General features: G+C 45.7%; 1 protein-coding gene across 1 annotated transcript in view; it reads right to left on the bottom strand.

Moving 5' to 3' along the window:
* Positions 1-22,120, bottom strand: part of USP50 (ubiquitin specific peptidase 50) — a 290,206-nt gene that overhangs the window by 249,891 nt on the left and 18,195 nt on the right. The gene's annotated exons all lie outside the window — the stretch shown is intronic.

Genomic DNA, 22,120 nt, shown 5'->3' with positions numbered 1-22,120 from the left:
GTTGATAGGGTGCTAGTTTTATCTCTGCTTTTTTGGCTTTTAAAGCCAAAAAAGCAGAGATAAAGCCAATATCAACAAGGGCTTTATCTCTGCTTTTTTGGCTTTAAAAGCCAAAAAAGCAGAGATAAAACTAGCACCCTATCAACAACAGGGTGCTAACACGCAAATTTGCATGTTAGCACCCTTTTACTCTACGCTTCCCCTTGCATCTCTAATGAGATGCAAAGGGGGCGTTCCAGAGTAAAATAATAGGAGAAATGATGCTAAGCGACATTTCTCCTATTATCAAGAATGTCGCTAACCCTGTTAGAGACAAAAAAAACAGCGCTAACCGCGGTTAACGCTGCTTTTTTACGTCTGCTAATTTTCAGACTTAGCCATGATATCCTATGGAAGGAGGATATCATGGCTAAGTTTGCCTGTCCCTATCAACAAGGTAACGTGTGATTATCGCTGGGTTTCCAGCGATAATCTCACGTTAGCCTGTTAGCGTGTAGATTTTTATCGCTATTGAGATAAGCGTTGCTAATAGCACGCTATCTCAGCGATAAAAATTCACGCTAGCCGGCGATAATTATCCTCACGCTAAGAGCGCTGAGCGATAATTATCGCCAGTTGTTGTTGATATGCCCCTATGTTTGTTATACACATCGTTTTTAGTAAAATCAAAAGGTCTTGACTAATGCTAGACCTAAAAAGCAAGAACAAGTGGATGTTGGTAGGTCTCTAAGACAAGACCTTTTAGCTTTGCCAATGATTGATCATTTTTGAAGTACTGTAGACAATAGGTAGTAAATCATGAATCCCATAATTACAGAAAACAGATTGATTTTACTAGAAAAAGCTACGATTGGTAAGGCCAATAGATCGGGATTTAATGTGCAAAGGCAGGCAAATAGCATTTGCACATGCCTATGCTTGTATCTGTTTCCACTTTGGATCAAAACCTATTTTGAATGCCATTAGCTTGGTGCAATGATTATCCCAGTGCTTAATTTGAGCTGGTGGTTGCCAGAAGGGCCCACCTGCACTTATTTTAGGGGTTGGTGGGGCCCACCAGCATTTATTTTTCCTTATCAGACATTCCCCTAGAGCAAAAGAGAGGAAACACACAAACGAGAAAGAAAGAAGAAGGAAGAAAGGATGGAAAAACTGCCAAGGGAGAAAGCAGGAACCTGCAAGAGTGAGATAAAGGGACGGGGAGTGTCTGGTAGTGGATTAAAGTGGCATGAGGTGGATTCAGGACTACACAGCCTTAGTACTCGGTGAGGGAAGATTTAATAGCACTGGCTGCTGTCTTATGAGTAGCGCTCTGGATACCGGCATTCGTTACAGATTTAGCACTAGCTCATCCACATCAGTGATGTTTGTGGTACCCATAGGTCAAATGTTTTGAACTTATGCCAGGGCCTGACTCAGCCCATTCTTTTCTCAGTTTGTTAAAAAAAAATTAGTTGCAAGATATCGTATGTGTGCCTGAGAATGGTACAGTACATGAAGGATGTAGTGCTGTGTGGTGTGTGCATGCTGGGTGTATGTGTACCTGGGAGTGCTAGAATACACAGCTAATACAATGCTAGGCAGTGCCTGCATGCTGAATGTAAGTACTTGATGTATGTGTGCCTAAGGGCATCACAATACTCGAACGATACAGTGCTGTGCAGTACATGCATGGTAAGTGTATGTGCTGGGTGTATGTGTGCCTGCAGAATACAGTGCTGTGCAGTGTTTAAGCTGTATACATTCAATGGGTGTTAGTGTGCCTGCAAATGGTACTTCGCATAGAGGACTCTGGGTTCTATTTTGAGACCCAGGCCTGCATAGTAAAAACATGAGGAGGTAGAGAAATCCCCCCAGAAAGATTCTGGTCACTCCCATGGGTTGTGTTGTGGGACTGTCATCGTGCTTTTCAAGAGGAAGAGAGTACAGAGGAGTGGAAACTTTAAAAAAAAGCAGAACCCCAACATAAAACTTCAAAAACTCAGACTCTAAATCACATTTGGTGTCAAAAAATGGCCTAAAAGATGGGGAGCTTGAGAAACCAAAAATTGTCATTTGCAATCAGTCAGATGAACTGTGTGATGGACGGAAGCTCTGCAAGACTTCTGCCTATGACCAGGACTGGGAGCCAAAGTCAGCTTGTCTCTGCTGGACGAGGGAACATCACCCAGGGAAACCAAGACCACCTGCTCAGGAGCCTGGAGCACCAGTGCTTACCTGTTTGCCAAGACCATTGTGCCTTTTGAGGATGAGGAGAGAGTTGGAGGGGGCAAGGTCCAGCGAGGAGCCCTGTTGAGTGGACTCCCTTTGCAAGATGTGAAGAAATGACAGCTGCATCGATTTGGGTTGTTGGCCGCATGAAGGACAGATTTGGTCACACCTATATGCCAGGAGAGGGCTGTCTTGAACTGAGCTGTGTGCTGCGCTGCTCCAAATGGGCTGGAGCACCCCATATGCTAGAAGGGGCCGCCATGAAACTGCCATACCCTTTTACGGTAGTGGGCGGCAACCCAGTATGCTAGGAAGGCCGCCATGAAGGACTTTTAATGTGCCAATTGGGCAGGGGCCCATGTACTATGATATACCGTGACCCTGTATTCCAGAGGGGGTCACTGGGAGCACCAAGAAATGTAACCTTTTCTGCAACCCCCTGCCAGAGAAATGAGGAGGTTGTGGGAGCAGCTGTGCACCATCACACAGACGAGGGACCCAGGACAGCATCGTCACAGTCACCCCCCACCGGGAGATACCTGACACTCTTTCCACTGGTAGAGCCTGCTTCAGGGCCTCAACTGCAAATGAGAGACTCTGAACCCTCTAAGTGAGGCTGCCTGGGCCGCATGTGGCCGACTCACCTGAACTCAGCTGCAGCTGCTGGAAGCTTTCCATTACAGGTAAGACTGGTTTTGCGCCATTTGGCCCCAGTAGGAATTTGCTGCGGGTGGAATGCTGTAGCGCTTGAACACTATTGACTTTAAATTAGGACAAAGTGGACTCGAGTCTCAGACTACTTGTGGAGCATACCCTGGATATTATCGATAGTGAATGGAGGATAAACACTAATGCTAGAGTTAGGGGGAAGTGAGTAAGAGAAGCACCAAAGAAACACTACAGCCCCGACCTGAGAGGGAACTGTGTAATTGTCAATGTCGTATTTTTCCTTTGTGCGGATAGCAGCAGAAATAAAATACTTCTCCTTTTTCCTAAAAGTGAGTATTTAGCTGGCCAATAATTTATTGCTGCAGCTGTGTTATGTTGAGTTGGGAGCCCGTGTTCACTAATCTATTCCCCCTCCCTCCTGTGGGAGCTTTGGACTGCTTGGACCAGGCTCTCTTCAGAGTCAACAGCAGAAGGGATACTTGGCTCAGTTGCTCAGGATCCATAGAATGTCGGGCCCCAGGACATCAGGAGTAAAAGGCCTCAACCTCCACGGTTGGGACTATTAGCTCCTGCGTGCCCTAGTGTCCTCCGATGTAATCCAGTATTTCTTATAGGAGGTGGAGGGCCCCACATTGTTCCCAGCTCTCTCAGGATGTAATCAGCCTGGTTTTGGGACTCACTCCCCATTCCCCAACAGATATCACACCTTCAGGGCCTTCTCCATGTTTCCAGCTCTAAGGCCTGGGTGCTGTTTAAGCCTACAATGTCTCTTCCAGGCAGTGGCAGCAAGGGGGTTGGGCAGTCCACCCCAGGCAGCAAGAGTTTTGTGGGTACGGGACCCCCTCTTACATGCAGCCGTGCGGGGCGACCATCCCAGGAATTGCCAGCACTCCCCCCTGCTCTCACATGCGGCCAGTCAGCAGCAAACTCAGGGACTGCCAGGGGCCGCAGCACAGCTAGCTACACCACTACTTCCAGGCCCAGCCCAAGGCACCTTCATGGAGTTGTCGTCTCACCAGTGTGTCGGTGCAACATCCTCTGCAAAGAACTGTCCTCATTCTGGGCCCCTATTGTCAATAGAGGTCTTCCGCAGCGCCACTCAGACCCCGTAAACACTGAGATGTAAACTAGTCTGACAAGTCATGCCTCTATCCTACTCATCCCTGCAAGGCATTCACAGGCTGATGCGGTCCCTCGGGCTCTGCCTCAGTCGCCATCTTGGGACTTGGAGCTCCCTTTTCCCCAGTGGGAATTGCACCTTCAGGGCCTCCTCTGTGCCCCTATCTCTGACATCTCTGCACTGTTTAAGCCTAATATGTTCTGGCAGGGCTCACCCCAGGTGCCTCTGTGGCATTTCCTCCCTATCAGTGTATTGCTGAGATTACTTTCACCCTCGGTACAGGTCCATTCCAGTCTCCTGCTATCAGTACCAAGATTCAGTCACTTATCTTACCACTCTGAGCTCTTCATGTGTGGGCCGCACTGATATGGAATTCCAAAAAGGTTATTGATGTCCTGTCAAAGATGTGAGTGAATTGTAAGAAAGGATCTCTGATGTTGATCCAAGTGCATAATTCAGCTGCCAAAGTCGCATCAGCTCTCCAGATGACTAGGACATGATCAATGTACCTACAGCATAGTCTGATGTTTGTTCGTTAAGGATTGGAATCTTTATAAATGTGTTTGCACTCGAACTGATGGACATTTAAACATGCCAGACTAGGGGGGAGGTATTACCCATAGAAGTTCCCTTCACCTGATGGCGTATGGTGGTATATGGTATGTATGGTATAAGGAAAAGAAGGCCAGAGACAATGTTTTTGATATGTATTCTTGACTTTTATGTTCGTGCGTGTTCCTAGGTAGTGACATGTATTTTCATTCTCATTTTCATTCACACTTTCTAGCATACCCATATTAGCGCATTCTTGCATTTTCTATACTTGGAGCAATGACCCAGACCCCTGACGGTGGTAGGTACAGCTGCCACTATTTCTCTCTTTAGCTGATTTTACTTGGATTTGGCAGTTTACTACTGCTGCTGTATGCTGCTCTGAGAGTCGGCTGAGTCTTGTGGAATGCTCTTTATGGGTAATTTTGTTTTTAGCTTGATTTTGAAGCTACCTGCTCCTTGATTTCACTCTTTTTCCATTTGATTTTGAACTCTTTATGGGTTCTCAATAGACTAAAACTCTGATACTGAGCTATAGAATAGGGAATCTATTTCTTTATGGAACAAGCTTAAATGCATTTGAATTCTGATGCTGATTTGTTCTAACCATAATTCTTTTTGATGAGATTTATGTAAACTTAGTTGATTGATGGACTAACTGAATAAAGATCAAAAATAAATAAAGATCTTTACTAATCTCTTAATGAGAAATACAATTTTAAAATGACAATACAACTCTTATCATTGACTGAATGTAGACTGTTATTAATTTGAGATGTCTTAATTGTTCCTTCACTCCTAATACACAATTCATTTGCTATCACAGGAGAAGAAAGATATAGCACAGGAATGGGGTCTTAGGACCTACAAGCGATTGATATTTTGGCCCATTACCGAGCTGGATGTTATATATTATATGCAAGTCCATTTCCCTAACCATGATTTTTTCAATTTGTCTTATCTATACAAGTTCTTATAATGGATTTCATGTCAATATAGTTATGTCACTGTATCTGTGAGATATATCCCTTGATACTTCATTGGTTCTGCTGTCCACCTGAAACTATTTTCATGGTGTATATTTTTACATTTTTGTTGAGGAAGGGCTAAGACTACCCCTTGTGAGTTTGTGTAATTGATTTTTAATGCCAGATATTTCAGAAAGCATTTAATACTTCAGCCAGCAGTGGAAGTGAGCGGGATGAGTCTGTGAAAACAATCTGTGGATTAGGCTAATTTATACTCTTTCTATTTTATTTGTATGCCCTTGATATTCTGGTTCGCTCTAATTCTGAACAGTAGAAGTTCCACCACTAACGTAAATGGGAGGGGCGATAGAGGACATCCCTGGTGTGTACCTCTTTGTAGCTGAATTGGGGCAAAATAATTGCCATTTCTTTTTGACAATGGTACTTTAAAATTGGCTAAACCTCATATTGGGGCCCAAAGCAGTTTTATCTCACACCTTTTCAAAATATTGACAATCTACTGTGTTGAATTCCTGTGAAGGACCATTAGTTGTCAATTTCATTCTGCAATATCCATTATAGTAGCTAGCTCAGTATTATCAAAAGCAAATAATTGAAGCCCCTTTGTTATGTGGCCATTAGGGTCGACATTGCTAGGTTAGCATTAACTCTGCTGCCATGATGCTGCTTTTGTGCACGTTATTACATGACTTTATTGTGCAAGACTCTGTGCCTTTCACATGAGAACTGTCTGCTTTCTGCGTTCTCTGCCTGTTCCTGGAGTTTAGTCTGAACACGATAAGCAAGGTCGATAAACAATGCCCCTTGTAATTCTGTTCTGGTCAGTCCCTAGCACCTAGAAAAACACATGCTAACACAGCTGCGCTGCTGGAAACTCGTGCTTTCATATTACGGGGATGCATGTTGTTCTCAAGACACACTTGGAGAGGGACCTTTCCAGGGAGAAGAGCTATGCTGTTCCTATGATGTAAAACTTCCATCTAGGCACTAAGGTATGGGGTCCGCTGACAAAGTCCAGAGATCTTCCTTTATATAATAAACTTAACCTTACCAAGGGGAGGGTGGTTAGGCCTTATAGTCCTTTTTCCACTGCCTTTATATGATGACATCTCCCTTTATAGTCTATGGAATTGTAACAATGCTAACTGTTTTAGGTGATTGTATTTCACAGCTGGTAGTGGATCGTATACAGCATTATAGAGCACAATAGTTAAAATAAACATTTTGAACTATAACAGTGACAATTCTTATTGTGGACAAGTATGAGTGAGTGAGAGAAATGAAATGTCTTGCTACCGTGATTCCTGAGAGAGTCGGGAGTGTTGTGTTCTGGGTTTTCTAATCATTTGTAGCTTCATATTTATGTAGGAGAACGAATGAGACACTATAGCTAGTCGGTTTGGGGATTTTGGGTACTAAGATGGTAGGAAGGTTCAGCCCCTATACACCGAGGTCCTGTTTTCCTGCGCATAGTTCTGTGTATGGTACTAAGGTGGTAGGAAGGTTCAGCCCCTATACACCGAGGTCCTGTTTTCCTGCGCATAGTTCTGTGTATGTGCAGAATCCCCGCAACATAATGCTGCCAACGTTTGGTCTGGTACTTATCTGCGAGACTCCTGAGGAGTTCTTGCGCTTGTCCACAATCGCCTCACATATGTTTCTGGAGGCAGTTGTGACAGTGTAACCTCCTAGATTCTAAAGTTATAGGTTTTCAAGATTGAATTCTAAAAGGTATTTTCCTTTCTCTAACCCGGTGTTGCGCTGCCAAGAGTAGGTTTTTTCATATTCTCTTCCATTATGGCAGTCGTCATAGCACCTCCGAACCATGCTCCAGTCACCGCTTATTTTACTCAATATAGAGTCCCTAATGGTGGTGCTGAACTTATTTTTGTTGTTGAGACAGATGCAGCACACCTCTTTGAGGTGCTTTATTCTTGGGTAACAATCCCAGCAGCGGATGGCACAAATAACTTTTTCATGAGTATACTGCCACCACTCTACCGCGGGATTACCAATCTTATCGATCTCTTTAAGTTCGTTAACAGCTTGGCAACACACTATGGGGCAGATCTATGTTGGAGTTGCGCCACTTTTACGCCGCCGTTGCGTCACTTTTGTGACGCAGCGGCGGCGTAAACCCTGCGCCACGTTGCGCCCTATTTACTTCGTGACGCATCTATGGAGATGCGTCACGGTGTAAAGCCCTGCGCCACATGAAACCTGCGTCAGGTTTCATATGGACGTTTCCACGCAGGGGGGGGCGTTCCGTCGCAGGAACGCCCCTGAAAAGTGACTCAGTGAAATCTATAAGATTTCACTCAGTCACTTTCCCAACGCTGATGCGTCAAAACCCTGCGCCTGCTTGAAGCAGGCGTAAGGCTTGACGCACCATGTTAGGTATGGGGTAGGTTGGAGCAGTGCTGAAGTTGCGTCGCGCTTGCGACACAACTTCAGCACTGCACCAACCTTACACCGGCAGATACGTCACGCATCTGCTTGTCCTTGCGCCACGATGCACCGCATTGTAAATGCGGCGCATCTGCGGTGGCGCAAGGGCAAACTTGCGTGACGCATCTTCCCTGGCGCATCCATGCTGATTTGCAGGGATGCACCAGGGAACATAAATCTGCCCCTATATGGTTTAATGGCGCCCTTCCTCACCCTATGACAGCGGTCCGTTAAGGCCCCTTATCGATAGATGGGGCCACGTGGCCTGTTTTGGCTGGGTATACCCTGCACCCAAATTATCTTAATGCTACAGTCGCAGAGCTACGCGCATTGCATACTTTGTTAATACGTGCACATAGAGCTGTTATACAGTTCATGTCATGCAACATGCAGGTGGGACCACCTGGATTTGCTGCACAACCACCGGAACCCGGTGGTGTAGTTATCAGTCCTATCATGATACATTCGGTGATGGGCAAGCGTCCGCAAAATAAGGACGAGCTTCCTTATTGGCTTGCAGAAAAGTTTGGGCAGCTGAAAGCTGCTTTTCCAAACACAACACCTGTGGAGAAGGATGTATGTCGTTACAACGCACACTTTTACAACGCATGCACTTACAACGCATTTTTTACAACGCACAATCCATTACAACGCATGACATTACAACGCATGACACTACAACGCATTTTTAAAAACTACCTTTACAACGCATTCCATTACAACGCATACTACCATTACAACGCATACCATTACAACGCATAATATTAAATTGCATTTCAGGTAAGTATTAGATAGTATAGGGGTAAAAATTACTTTTCTAACTCCAGGGGGTGCAACAGTAGGGTAAGTGTTGGATAGCATAGGGGTAAAAATTACTATTCTAACTCCAGGGGGTGCAACAGTAGGGAAAGTGTTGGATAGTATAGGGGTTAAAATTACTATTCTAACTCCAGGGGGTGCAACAGTAGGGTAAGTGTTGGATAGTATAGGGGTTAAAATTACTATTCTAACTCCAGGGGGTGCAACAGTAGAGTAAGTGTTGGATAGTATAGGGGTAAAAATTACTATTCTAACTCCAGGGGGTGCAACAGTAGGGTAAGTGTTGGATAGTATAGGGGTAAAAATTACTATTCTAACTCCAGGGGGTGCAACAGTAGGGTAAGTGTTGGATAGTAAAGGGGTAAAAATTACTATTCTAACTCCAGGGGGTGCAACAGTAGAGTAAGTGTTGGATAGTATAGGGGTAAAAATTACTATTCTAACTTCAGGGGGTGCAACAGTAGGGTAAGTGTTGGATAGTATAGGGGTAAAAATTACTATTCTAACTTCAGGGGGTGCAACAGTAGGGTAAGTGTTGGATAGTATAGGGGTAAAAATTACTATTCTAACTCCAGGGGGTGCAACAGTAGGGTAAGTGTTGGATAGTATAGGGGTAAAAATTACTATTCTAACTCCAGGGGGTGCAACAGTAGGGTAAGTGTTGGATAGTATAGGGGTAAAAATTACTATTCTAACTCCAGGGGGTACAACAGTAGGGTAAGTGTTGGATAGTTTAGGGGTAAACATTACTATTCTAACTCCAGGGGGTGCAACAGTAGGGTAAGTGTTGGATAGTGTAGTGTAATATTATGCGTTGTAATGGTATGCGTTGTAATGGTAGTATGCGTTGTAATGGAATGCGTTGTAAAGGTAGTTTTTAAAAATGCGTTGTAGTGTCATGCGTTGTAATGTCATGCGTTGTAATGGATTGTGCGTTGTAAAAAATGCGTTGTAAGTGTAGTGCGTTGTAAAAGTTGCGTTGTAAAGGTTGTTCCCCGTGGAGAAGCACAGGATACTGACCATAAGCTTACTCAAAGGCTTTGTTCCCGAATTGGCTGATTGTAGCACATGGGGTAGAGTGTTTGCAGCAGTATATTCAATGTGTTTTGGCACACCCTCAATGACCATTCTCCCTTCCGTGATAAAACGTGTTCAGGATGAACATGGGGCCGAAGCAGCCCTGGAGTTGGGGATGAGACTGGTGAGAGTGTTTGATATTGTTTGCGATATGATCCTTGTTAATGTGAAGGGTGAAGCTGAAAGCTTACAAGTAGCACAACGCTTGGAGGCTGTTGCGGACGCAGACAAACAGCGCGAATTGCCGAAGATTATTGCTAAAGCTTATAAAACCTTAGGGCGCAATAGTCTGTGAATTAAGTCTTTTACTCAGACTCAAACTCAAAACCAAACTCAACAAAAAGAACTGACTGAGAAGAATGGGTGCCCGTTCTTTCCTAAGAAGAACTTGAGAAAAAAGAAACAGGGACAGCAACAACAGAAGCAAGGTACTTGTGCGACTGTGCGAAAATTAAGACTCCTGATTGATTTCAAGTCCCTGATCAGCGCTTTCCTCATTCTTTACAGGACACATCAGACTCTTACGTCGGTGGAGGGGAAAGCCAGGATCGCGGCTAAGGACTGACCACGCAACAGGGACGGGATCAACCTCGACAGTTTGAAGTATAAGCCAAACAAGAGGGACTGCCTCGTTTTTTACCCCTGTATCAAAAGAAGAAGGTTGCAGCTTTAACAGCAAAGTATGCCTCAGACTGTGAGAAAGCTACTCCTAGACTGGACATGGGCAGTGACTCTGCTCAACAGCGCCGCAGAGGTTACCATTGTGCGGGAGGCACTGCGTACCTGTCTGGAGGCGAGAGCAACTGATACATTTATTACAGTAGAAACAGCAGAAACACGAGTTGCGCCCCTGGATAGACTCTATGAAATTGTCTTACAAATTGAAGGTGATATACAGCGTCAAATTACAGCGGTTTTCTGGGAAAATCTCACCTCCTCATACCGCATTTTGTTGGCAGAGGCAGATTGGCCTCCACCTTTTGTGCTAGCCGCTTCTAGAGGGGAGGAAGTGATACTTCAGAGTTTTTGCGTTACTTTCCTGATGAACATGCAAAGGCTTATGCATCTGAGTGGGCTTTGGACCTTGCCCTAGCGGTGTACCGTAATTAGGTGGGCTGGGATAGAGATTAACTGGCGCATGAGATACCATTACGGTCTATGCCACAGCCACAGCTGCAATATCCAATCAGATGAGAGGCTAAGGCTCCTGTTTGTGACATTCTAACTCAGTTGGAGTATCAAGGAGTGCTTGAATCCTGTGTATCACCGATGAATAATCCTCTTTATCCAGTATTGAAACCAGGCGGCTCATATCGCATTGTATTAGATTATCGGAATTTGAATAGTCATTGTCGTACATTTGCGGTACAGAACACACACAGCTCTGCGCTAGTAAATAGCCTTATTCGTAAAAAATACAAAACTACACTAGATATATCCAATGGTTTCTACAGTCATAACTTGGCTCCTGAAAGCCATGACTTGACAGCATTTACGGTCTTCGCAAATCAGAAAAAGTTTACACGCTTGCCTATGGGGTATAAGAACAGCCCCGGGGCTTTTGCTGCACGTTTTGTGTTTTTGTCGCACAACATAGATCCAGATGCGTTTTCGTACGTAGATGATATGTATCTGACGGACGATGAACTGATACCGCATCTTGTCCGAGTCGACCGCATCATTCTTTCGTTTGCCGCCTATGGATACAAATTCAATTTTGCAAAATCACACATCGCTAATTTTGGGGTGTTCATTTTGGGCTATGAGCTCAATAATGAAGGTGGGGATTAGCCCCACACTCTCTGGAGAAATGTGCACAATTGCAACCTCCATCTACACTGAAGAAGCTGCAGTCTTTGCTGGGATTTTTGAATGTTGGGAGGACTTACATCCCCAATTATGCCCAGCGTATCAAACCGCTTTATGCGTTGATACAACCAACATATTCTTCTGCCAGGTGGCTTCCAGAACATACCACTATTCTGCAATCTTTGCAATCAGATCTGCTTGCGACAAACTACTTGTTGACGCTTGATAATACCAGGAACCTGGTAATATGTATAGTACCGGAGACGGTGGATTTCACTTACTTGACATTCAAGGAGGGGACACAGTACCTATTGCATACAAATCACATTTATACACATCAGCTAAAATGCGATTTTCAAATGTTAAAAGAATTTTGACGGCAGTCCATATGGTGATTCTGAAAGAATGCTCGCTGGCACAGGGAAAACGCATTCTTATGGTCACGCCTCTCCCTGCTTTAGAAGCAGTGACTAAGGCAAGTGAACCCAACCCTAAGGCACTACATCTCCATTGGATACAATGGGCCCCGTTGGATACAATGGGCTACATCAGCTGATGTCATGTTTATCTTTGATCCTGCTCTTCAGACACAGGAGTTTTTACAGTATGAACATGTTCATCCTCCTCCGTTGTCGTTGCTTCCTTTGGGTGAGTACAAATGTATCATTTATACCGATGGCTCGGCTCAAATGGCCATCGGTTCCAAACATGCTTATTCAGCGGCTTGCGCAATTGTGGCTGGTTCAATTGTAAATGGAGAATATAAGTCTTCCATAGTGCATACTCAGGCACTTGGGGGCTGTACAGCGCAATTGGTGGAGCTGCGTGCTCTTGTTCTAGCTCTCGAGTTTGCTGATCCTAATGTGAATACTCTTGTTGAATGCGATTCTTACTACTGTGTTCAGTCTTTTAATGACAATTTATTCTTTTGGTCTCAAAATGACTATCGGGACTCTAAAGGCAGCGCAATTAAGCATAAAACGCTTTGGGTTCGAGTGGCGGAGCTTAAAGCAGGCTGGCCACTCACACAGGTTATACAGACTCTTGGCCATCAGCGTGTAGGAGCACATGCTGTTGGTAATTCTTTGGTTGACGAGGCAGCCAAATCTGCAGTATGCTAAAATACCTTCAGTTGGGGATCGGCTGATTCCCAACATGGACTGCAGACTTGCTTTGATCATTGCCGCACACAAAGGCATGGCTTCTGTACATGCCGGAGTGTTTGCGACTTTCTATTTTACAGCAACATTACTGGTGGCGTGGTTTATATAAACAAACCCATAATTATGTGCTTTCTTGTGACATTTGTCAGCAAATCAAAACATCTACGGTTTCACGACCACCACAAACTCAGATTTGCATTTCCAATCAGTCGTTTGGATGTGTATATCTTGATCACTGCGGTCCATTGTCTTCTGAAACTGCATATAAATACATTTTTGTTGCAGTTGATTTGTGCCCTAAATTCCTATGGATTTGGCCACAACGCAGCGCTGACGCTCGAAATGTCATTAAAGATTTGCGTGTCTTTGTCGGGATGTTAACCTGTGGCACCTTCCATTCCAACCAAGGTCCAGCGTTCGCCTCTAAGGTGGAAAAGGACACGATGAAGTCGATAGGGGTGCTGGTGCAGTTTTCGTCTCCATACAGGCCTGAGGGCAATTTTATTGTGGAGCGAATGAACCATGACTTAAAGCAATCTTTGACAGCTAGGGTCTTAGGTACTGTCAGGAACTGGCTGGCCCATTTGTATGGCGTTCAACTGCACTCAATAATCTCCCTAGAAGATCTCTGGGTGGGCGGACCCCATACAAAATGCTCTTTGGCATTAAAATATTTGGGCCAGACCTTGATGGTCTAGACGCTGGGGCGGCTGCCGCAACCTTTGACGTAGAATATCATTCTACTATGTTACTGGACCTACAAAAGACCTGTGACAGCTACGCAACTGAACATTTGCCCTCTTCCAATGACAGAGCAAGGCTGATTCTGGTCGCTGGCTGGTTTCCTATGTTTGGAGATCTGGTACGAGAAAAGCTGGAGAACAAAAAATAATTTGGTCCCTCTCATCGTTAACCGGTCCCAGTACTTGGATTGAAGGGTACTCGTACACTAATGCTACCAACTTTGCCTGGTCGCACAGAAAACAGATATATTTCAGTGGACAATGTCAAACTACACCATCTGGCTGATTCTGAATAGTGTAACTCCTGCAGTTTCATGCAACGCTATCTCTTTGAATCAGGTGCATTCAGCCTCTTCGACTAATCCCCATATTGTTGAGGGTGAGATAGAAATTACTATTGACCTTTTGCCTATTCTGCCGCCATACTCTTCCAACACAGAAACCGAGTATAGTTACCCTGCGGATGAGTCCTACAGTGAAGTGCTGAACAGTCCTGAACAACATCTAGCTGATGCTGCCCTATCACCTTTAATCAACTTGGGTAAAAGCGGTTATTTTGGGGACCGTATGAGCTTCTCTTATGACACTTCCACTTTGTCTTCCACTTTGGCACTTACACCAACAAAAACAAGTATTTTCATCTCTTGGTTCAAAAAGACTTACCTGGTCCTGCCCTGGTCCTACATCTAGTTGATACTTATCCTATTTTTCCTCTTCATGTCAATTGGATTTGTAACAGTATTTTTCTTGCTCATTAATGGTCACTATTTGCCAGAACGCTCTGCAGTAAAATTGGTTGATGGAATTCTTGCTCCCCATACATTGTTCCATATCATGAAACGGGATCAAACCCTTGTGAACATTTTGGCTTTCCCGGTTGCAGATGGCATTGTTTGAGATAAAGTAGCATTCGAAATTCACGGCCAGACGGAAGTCCTCACAATACCATACGTGTTTCGCTTTTCATTAGATGATGAGGTAACACAGGACATACATTCTGATGATAGGGATGTACAAGCAGTACATTCACTGTTTTCTGATTTGAAGTATTATGCTGCTTTTGATGCTGAGGATTTGTATTTGAATTCTGCCACTAATGCAGATTTATTCTGTTATCAACACTATTGGCATAATTTCTTACACAAAACAAACACGTTAAGACCTGTTTTTAACTACACACAGTGGAAACATTGTCCAACTCCCTTACAGGAGAGTTCTAAAACCCTTAGGGATAAGTTCACCTATTTCACTGATTGTAACACGTTCAATCCAGAATCCTATTTCTTTAAATTACAGGTTTTGTCTTCATCCAAATTTATTCTGACCCACACAAAATTAATCTACTCTAGTTCCTTTAGAACTGATTTTGCCTTACACGGATATGATCACTGGAGAGATACCATTCATTTGAAATCAATTTGGGGCACTAAGGTTTGGTAGGTTCAGGGAACTGAAGCTGTGGATCGTGCCTGCCTAATTCCGGCTCATATGTTATTTTTAAGTGATACAGTGTACCAAACTACTTGTTTTGGCCGTTTGGCAGCTGCCAAAAAATGTAATATCCCATCCATTCCGGAGTATGATAATAGGCACACACGCAAATTATACGATCAATGTATTACAAGCTCTGTTTCAAAACGACATTCTCATCCTACCCACAGATCTCCCGAGGCTTCGCCGGGAGCAACGCTTCATTTTAAAACTACACTGACCGTTGGTGCACTAATCCTTGTGCTCCTCGGCAATTGCGCTCTGGATTTCCGCGCTACTTACTTTTAGCTGCTCCCTCCTTTGCACGCCCCCCAGAGCGCCGGCCGCTGATCGCCTCCTCCTGCCGGGCTGCTGCTCGGAGCAGGCACGGGCGAGTCCTCCATCTTGGGCGGCTCTGGGCTAGCGCTGCAGCTTTTTGGCCACTCCCCCCCTGACAAGTACTTCTGGCGCCTAGCGGACATCGCGCCTATTCTCATCCTACCCACAGATCTCCCGAGGCTTCGCCGGGAGCAACGCTTCATTTTAAAACTACACTGACCGTTGGTGCACTAATCCTTGTGCTCCTCGGCAATTGCGCTCTGGATTTCCGCGCTACTTACTTTTAGCTGCTCCCTCCTTTGCACGCCCCCCAGAGCGCCGGCCGCTGATCGCCTCCTCCTGCCGGGCTGCTGCTCGGAGCAGGCACGGGCGAGTCCTCCATCTTGGGCGGCTCTGGGCTAGCGCTGCAGCTTTTTGGCCACTCCCCCCCTGCCACGCCCCCTCATGTGTCCCTATTTTGACCTGTCAGCCCCGGCGGCGCAGCGGGCGGGCGCAGCGGGCGGGCGCAGCGGGCGCGACGACGGCGCGTCGAAGTTGCGCCTAAGTTAAGCCCGTCTGCACCCGTCCGCGACGGGCCGGGACCAGGGGCCACAGACCCTGTTCGGCCTTTAGTCTACACTTCGGTCCAACTGTCTGCTCTTTTCACTGCCCCCCCTCTCTCTCCCTCTCTATTGCACCGTTTAGACTCCTTGGGTATCAATGCTCATCCTTCTTCCTGTCCCCGTCCTGCTGTGCTCAGTCCTACCCTTCCTACATTTGGCATACCCTCGGTTACTTGCCCTCCTCCTGGTCCCCCCCCCAGCTTCTGCTATTTTGCTTAATACTCGTTCTGCGGCCAAAAACCAAACGGCCCTATCTACTCTTCTTCACAATGATTCTCCTGATTTTCTATTCCTTACAGAAACCTGGTTTTCTTCTGCTTCTCTTCCTGATCTCTTGGCCATTTTACCCGACACCTACTATGCCCTCCGTGCAGATCGCCCGGACGGCAAGGCTGGTGGAGGTGTGGCTATGATTATCCGCTCCTCTTTAAAATTTCAACTTCTCGATCATCCCCCAATACCCAATGTGGACTACCTGGTGGCTCGTTCCCTCAATCTTCCCTCACCCCTCACTGTCGTCCTTCTTTACCGTCCCCCCCAAGCTATGCCGCTTTTTGTGCCCACCCTGCAGGATCTCCTGGCCACTTTGGTGGTTAACAACTCATCGCTGTTGCTACTCGGCGACTTCAACTTTTGGCCAGGCGACCCCAGGGAGGACTCAGCATCGAAAGATTTCACTGCCACACTCCAGTGTCTCAACTTCTTTTCTCATGTCTTGGTTCCCACCCACACCCAGGGCCATATTCTCGATCAAATTTGGTCCTCCCGCTGCAATATATCATCTACTTCTGTCCTCCCTTGTGTCTGGTCGGACCATTCCATGATCTCCTTTTCTATCCATCTGGGTCCCGCCGAGAAGGCTCCTCTGCCTAAGACCATCTTGGCTCGTAGTTGGAACCAGATCGATATTAATGCTCTCTCCTCTTCTCTGGCCCTATCTGCTCCTGACCTGACTGCTATGCCACTGGATGATCAGGCTGATGCCATCAATATGTGGCTCTTCTCCTCCTGCGATCAGGCCGCCCCGCTTAAGAAGGTCAAATCGGTCCGTCCCTATGACGCCCACAAATGGTTTACCAGCGACTTAAAAGCCCAAAAACTTGATCTTAGGCGCTCGGAACGTCAGTGGAGACGGAATTACTGCCCTACTCTCCGGCTTAAATATAAAACCCTTCTTAATGAGTATAAAAGAGCCATTTTAGCGGCCAAGACTAAATACTTTACTGAGAGAGTTGCTTCCTCCGCTAACAAATCTCGTGACATTTTTTCACTTGTCCATAACCTTGCTTTTTCTGATCGTGCGTGCACTTCCCTTCTTCCATCTCAATCCCTTTGCTCCTCACTTAATGACTATTTCATCGATAAGATCTCTAACATTAAGGCCAACATCCCCGCTGTATCTCAACCCGTACTCTCTGCTTCTCTTCCTCCACCCCCTTCTTCTCTTAACCATTTCCAACTCATTTCCCCTCAGCTTTTTCTGGACCTGCTTGTGAAGGTTAAGTCTGGCTCTCCCGCGGATTGCGCTCCCGCACGCATCCTCAGAGTACTTTACACCAGCTGCCCTGACCCACCTCTTGCTCTTCTCAATGCTTCTCTTACTTTGGGTTCTGTCCCTTCTTCGTTCAAATCTGCTATTGTTCTCCCTATTCTTAAAAAACCTAGCCTGGATCCTTCTCTTTCATCTAACTTTAGGCCTATCTCTTTGCTTCCCTATCTTGGGAAGATCCTTGAAAGCCATGTTACATCTTGTTTGTCTACCTATCTCGAGGAGAACCATCTTTTGGCCACCCATCAGGCGGGTTTCCGCCCAGGCCACTCCACTGAGGGAGTGGTGCTTGCGGTCATGGATGAACTTAAGGGGAAAGCTGACCTGAATCTCCCCCAAGCTCTGGTCCTCCTCGATTTGTCCGATGCGTTTGACACGGTCGATCATACCATTCTTCTCGACCGTGTCAGCACAGCGGGCATTCAGGGCATCGCCCTTTCTTGGATCGCGTCCTTCCTTCAAGGCAGGACGCAAGCAGTTCACCTTTCCGGTTTCTCTGCTCCCCCTCGTTCGGTTTCCTGTGGGGTTCCGCAGGGCTCTTCCCTCTCTCCTCTTCTTTTCAATCTCTATATTTGTCCCCTTGTCTTCTCTCTTCTCGAGCTGGGGGTCTCTGTGTATAATTACGCCGATGACCTCCAGCTCGTCTTTGATCTCTCTTCTCCTCTTGTTTCCCTCCCCAAGCTCTGTTCCACTCTAGTTTTCATCTCTCAGTGGATGAGCTCCAATCATCTGAAGCTTAATCCAGATAAAACGGAGCTTGTCCTCACGGGTGGTCCCTCTAATCCCTGGTCCCTTGCTCATTGGCCCCTTTCTTTTGGTCCCCCCCCGGTTCCGGTTTCTTCTGTCCGGACCTTGGGCATTAAGATTAGCCATGACCTGTCCATGCATTCACAAACCAGTTCCGTTGTCTCTTCGTGTTTTTTTTCCCTTCGTCTTATTCGTAAGATTTCTCGGTTTTTTTCTGTTGATGCCCTCAAAACCATAGTCATCGCTCTTGTCATCTCTCCCCTTGACTATGGAAATGGCCTGTACGTTGGCATCCCCGCCTATGAAACTCGTCGTCTTCAGGCCATTCAAAACCAGGCGGCCCGTCTTATCTTTCGCCTACCCAAATTTTCTCACATAACATCCACTCTTAAGTCTCTTCATTGGCTCCCTGTTTATTTTAGATCCTTCTTCAAACTTGCCTGTTTGGCCTTTCGGGCTCATCATCGTTCTGCCCCTCATTTCATCAATTCTCTCATCACTTCCCACGCTCCCAGACGAACTCTTTGGTCCTCATCACTTTCTTTGCTTCACGTCCCCCGCTTTCGCAAAAATCGCACTGGGTGCACCCGCTTCTCGGTCTTGGCCCCCCGGTTTTGGAATAGTCTCCCTCTCTCTATTCGTTCCATTCCCATCTACACCCACTTCCGTAAGGCCCTCAAAACTTTCCTGTTTTCTCAGGCTTTTCCTAGCTAGTCCTTTTGGGTTTCTTTGTGAGCTTGGATGAGTCCTCAGCGCCAGGAAGCCGCTTGGCCACAGTGCGCTTAACCAAATTCCCCTTTTCATTTCATTTCATTTCATTTCTCAATGTCTCTGATGTTGACCCATCTGGATTGTTGTTGTGGCAAACCAATTCAAATGCATGTCAACTGCGTTTTTATAATGCAACACCTGGTTTAACACAGACTGTTGGTTGGAACACTCCACTTTGTCGTCAGTAAAACAATACCTGTCACTCTTGTCGAATGAAATCAATTTGGCTGATTTTATCTTAGGTCCTAGAATTGCTAGAACAAAGAGGTTCATCCATGCAGCTTACAATGAAGAATGGAAACTTTCGTAGATTGAAGCAGTGCTTCGTCTGCGCTAAATTGACAAAGCAAATTTAGAAATTGTCCTTGTAGTGGTCAACAATAGTATCAATACATTGTCTTCACGCATTTTTACCTTAGATAATATTGTTTCATCTGATATTGATATTGTTCAGAAGGATGTATCTGTGTTATATCATGGTCAAAATCAATTACGATCAGTGATGCAGTTTGCATGGACGTTACTGACTCTCAAAATGGGAAAAGTCCCTTGGGATTATTTGAATGCTTCTGCTTTGTTTTTACCATTTAATTTAACTGATAAACAGAGATGTATGTCCAAGAAAGACGCTACATATATGCTATTACACATTGAACAATTAGAACACTTGCCATTTTCTGTGGCAGAGACAGATTCAGCTGTATGGTTAATTCATGGCCTTATCTCTCTCCCTTTTTTGCTGTTTCAGTTTGAATCTTGCATGACATTTCCCTGGCGAGAGCTCCCGTCATGCTCCTTGAGTGAAGGCGAGGCAGGACGAGCGGCTGATGGCGTTTCTCTTTTGGCAGTGAGAGGAGGAGCAGGCTTGAATCCGCGAGTGAAGGCGAGGCAGGTCGGGTGGCTGATGGCGTTTCTCTTTCGGCAGTGAGACGAAGAGCAGGCTTGAAGCTCTCTGTGTTGCTCTGAAGAGCGGCATGCGATTGATCTGTGGTACGGTGGATACATTGTTGCCGCAGGCTGAAAAGCAGTTCCGGGAAGAAAGAGGTTGATTGGCATCGCTTTGAAGCTGAGGAAATCCTCCTATTGTTGCCGGGCGGCAGACGGGGTTTGAACAAAGAGGGAGCGATCGGCAGAAGGCGTTGTCTCCCGCTGCTCCTTTACCTCTGCGATTGGGAGGTGGTGTGCAGCTGATCTTCAGCGCTTTGGTGTTTGGAAGGCGGCGCGCGACTGATTCGCGGCCGCTGCCTCATTGCTGCCATATCCGTGCAGTAAGTTGAAAGCAGAGAACAGATCCGGTGAGAGAGGGATTTGCCACCATCCCTGCAATTCTGTGTGTGGAAATCTGCTGAAGTATGTCGCTGGTGGCTTGTCACTTTTTCTTTGGGACATTACCAACGCGGATGGTGGCACTTTGTTCTCTGGAACCAGAACGTTGGGAGGCTAAGGCAAGTGATCGGTCTGATTTTTTTTTTTTTTTAGTGTTTTACAAAGCCATGAAAAGGCCATGAAAAGACTTTCCCGGGAGAGTACTGTTAAGACGGAGACAGATCTTGGGCTATCGAGCGGGAGATCTAAGGCTTTCTCCTGGAAAGAGAATATGCCTTGCAAAAAATCTAAGGAGCAAGAGGCTCGCACCTTGGAATTCTTCATCTGTTAAAGGCCCCCTTGACTCCACAGCTAACTCATTAAGTGATGTAAGACTGATCTCCTTGTCCGGGGCCGAGGCTAGTGCTCCAGGTCCAGATGCAACACTTTAATCAAATCTACCCTCGGGAATGCAACAAGGGACTTATCCACTTTTTGCAGGCATTGGCACGAACATCCACCCAAAAGAGCATGGCCCTATTGTAGTATCCCAGGATAATCACAAGGCAGGCTTTCTGGGGGAGGATTCTGCAGTTGGTCTCCCAGGTGGTTCCTTATTAATTTCTGCCCTTGAAGCTCCAGTTGAATCCCCATCTGTGGTGGCTTCCTCTAGCCCAGGAGCGGATCAATCTAAGGTGCAGGAATCTCAGGGAACATCTGAAACTATATCTCATGCTTTATTACATCAGATTTTGGCTGAGTTGCAAAGTATGAAACTTACACAGGTGGAAACTCAAAACAAAATGGAATCCCGGCTAAGCTCTATCCACTCTGATATCCAGCAACTTACCTCACGCATTACCCATACAGAACAACGGGTGTCGGACATTGAAGATAAAATGCCTATGCACACAAGTCAGATTTCAAAACTGCAGTCCGAACTCATCAGTCTCCAAATAAAGGTGGATGATGCGGAAAATCGTCCACGAAGATGTAATCTTCGCATCATAGGAGTCACAGAGGGTAGTGAAAATGGTCGTTCTGTGCTGGAAGCTGTTTCAGATTTGAGTTTTAAATATGTGTGTCCTGAGATGGCAACTCTGAGTTCAGATCTTACTATCACCAGAGCTCATCGGGTCCCAGCGGTCCAATATCACAATGCTAAATATCCTAGAACTATCATTGAATTTTTTTGGCGATTTCAGAATAAAGGACAAGATTCTGGCACGTGCCATCCAAAACAAAGTATTTCAAACTTCTGATAACTTTTCATTTAAAACACTTTCAGATATGTCTGCCTTTTCGGCACAGAGGGGAAAGGAGTCAGAGGCATGATCAATTCTTTTCGGCAGTTAGGGGCCCCGGCGGGTATAATCCAACAATCTAAATTGAAAGTTTTTCACAAAGGGCGGGTTAAGATCTTTCACTCAGTGGAGACTGCCAGGAATGTTTTACAGTCCTCACAGCATGTAGGAGATGGGATTAAGGGCTAGCGGTTCTTGCTTTTTTTCTTGTCTTGTCCTTTTTTATTTTTTTTCTCTTTTTCTCCTCTTTCTTATGCTTGCTTAAGCTAAAGACAGATCAAGGTATATATGCCTAGTCCTTCTCTTTTTTTTTTCTTAGACAGTGTTAGCCACACCCCCCCTCTTTTCGCCTTCAGTGCCATGTCACTGCACCCCAGTATAGGGAGAAGGGGAGGGATAGACAGGGTCACGAAGAAGGGGAGGGGGTTCACTC

This window comes from Triturus cristatus, chromosome 3_1 (assembly GCF_964204655.1).
Source record: "Triturus cristatus chromosome 3_1, aTriCri1.1, whole genome shotgun sequence".
Taxonomy (NCBI): domain Eukaryota; kingdom Metazoa; phylum Chordata; class Amphibia; order Caudata; family Salamandridae; genus Triturus; species Triturus cristatus.
Note: the sequence above shows the minus strand (reverse complement) of the source record. Positions and strands in the feature narration are given on the sequence as shown.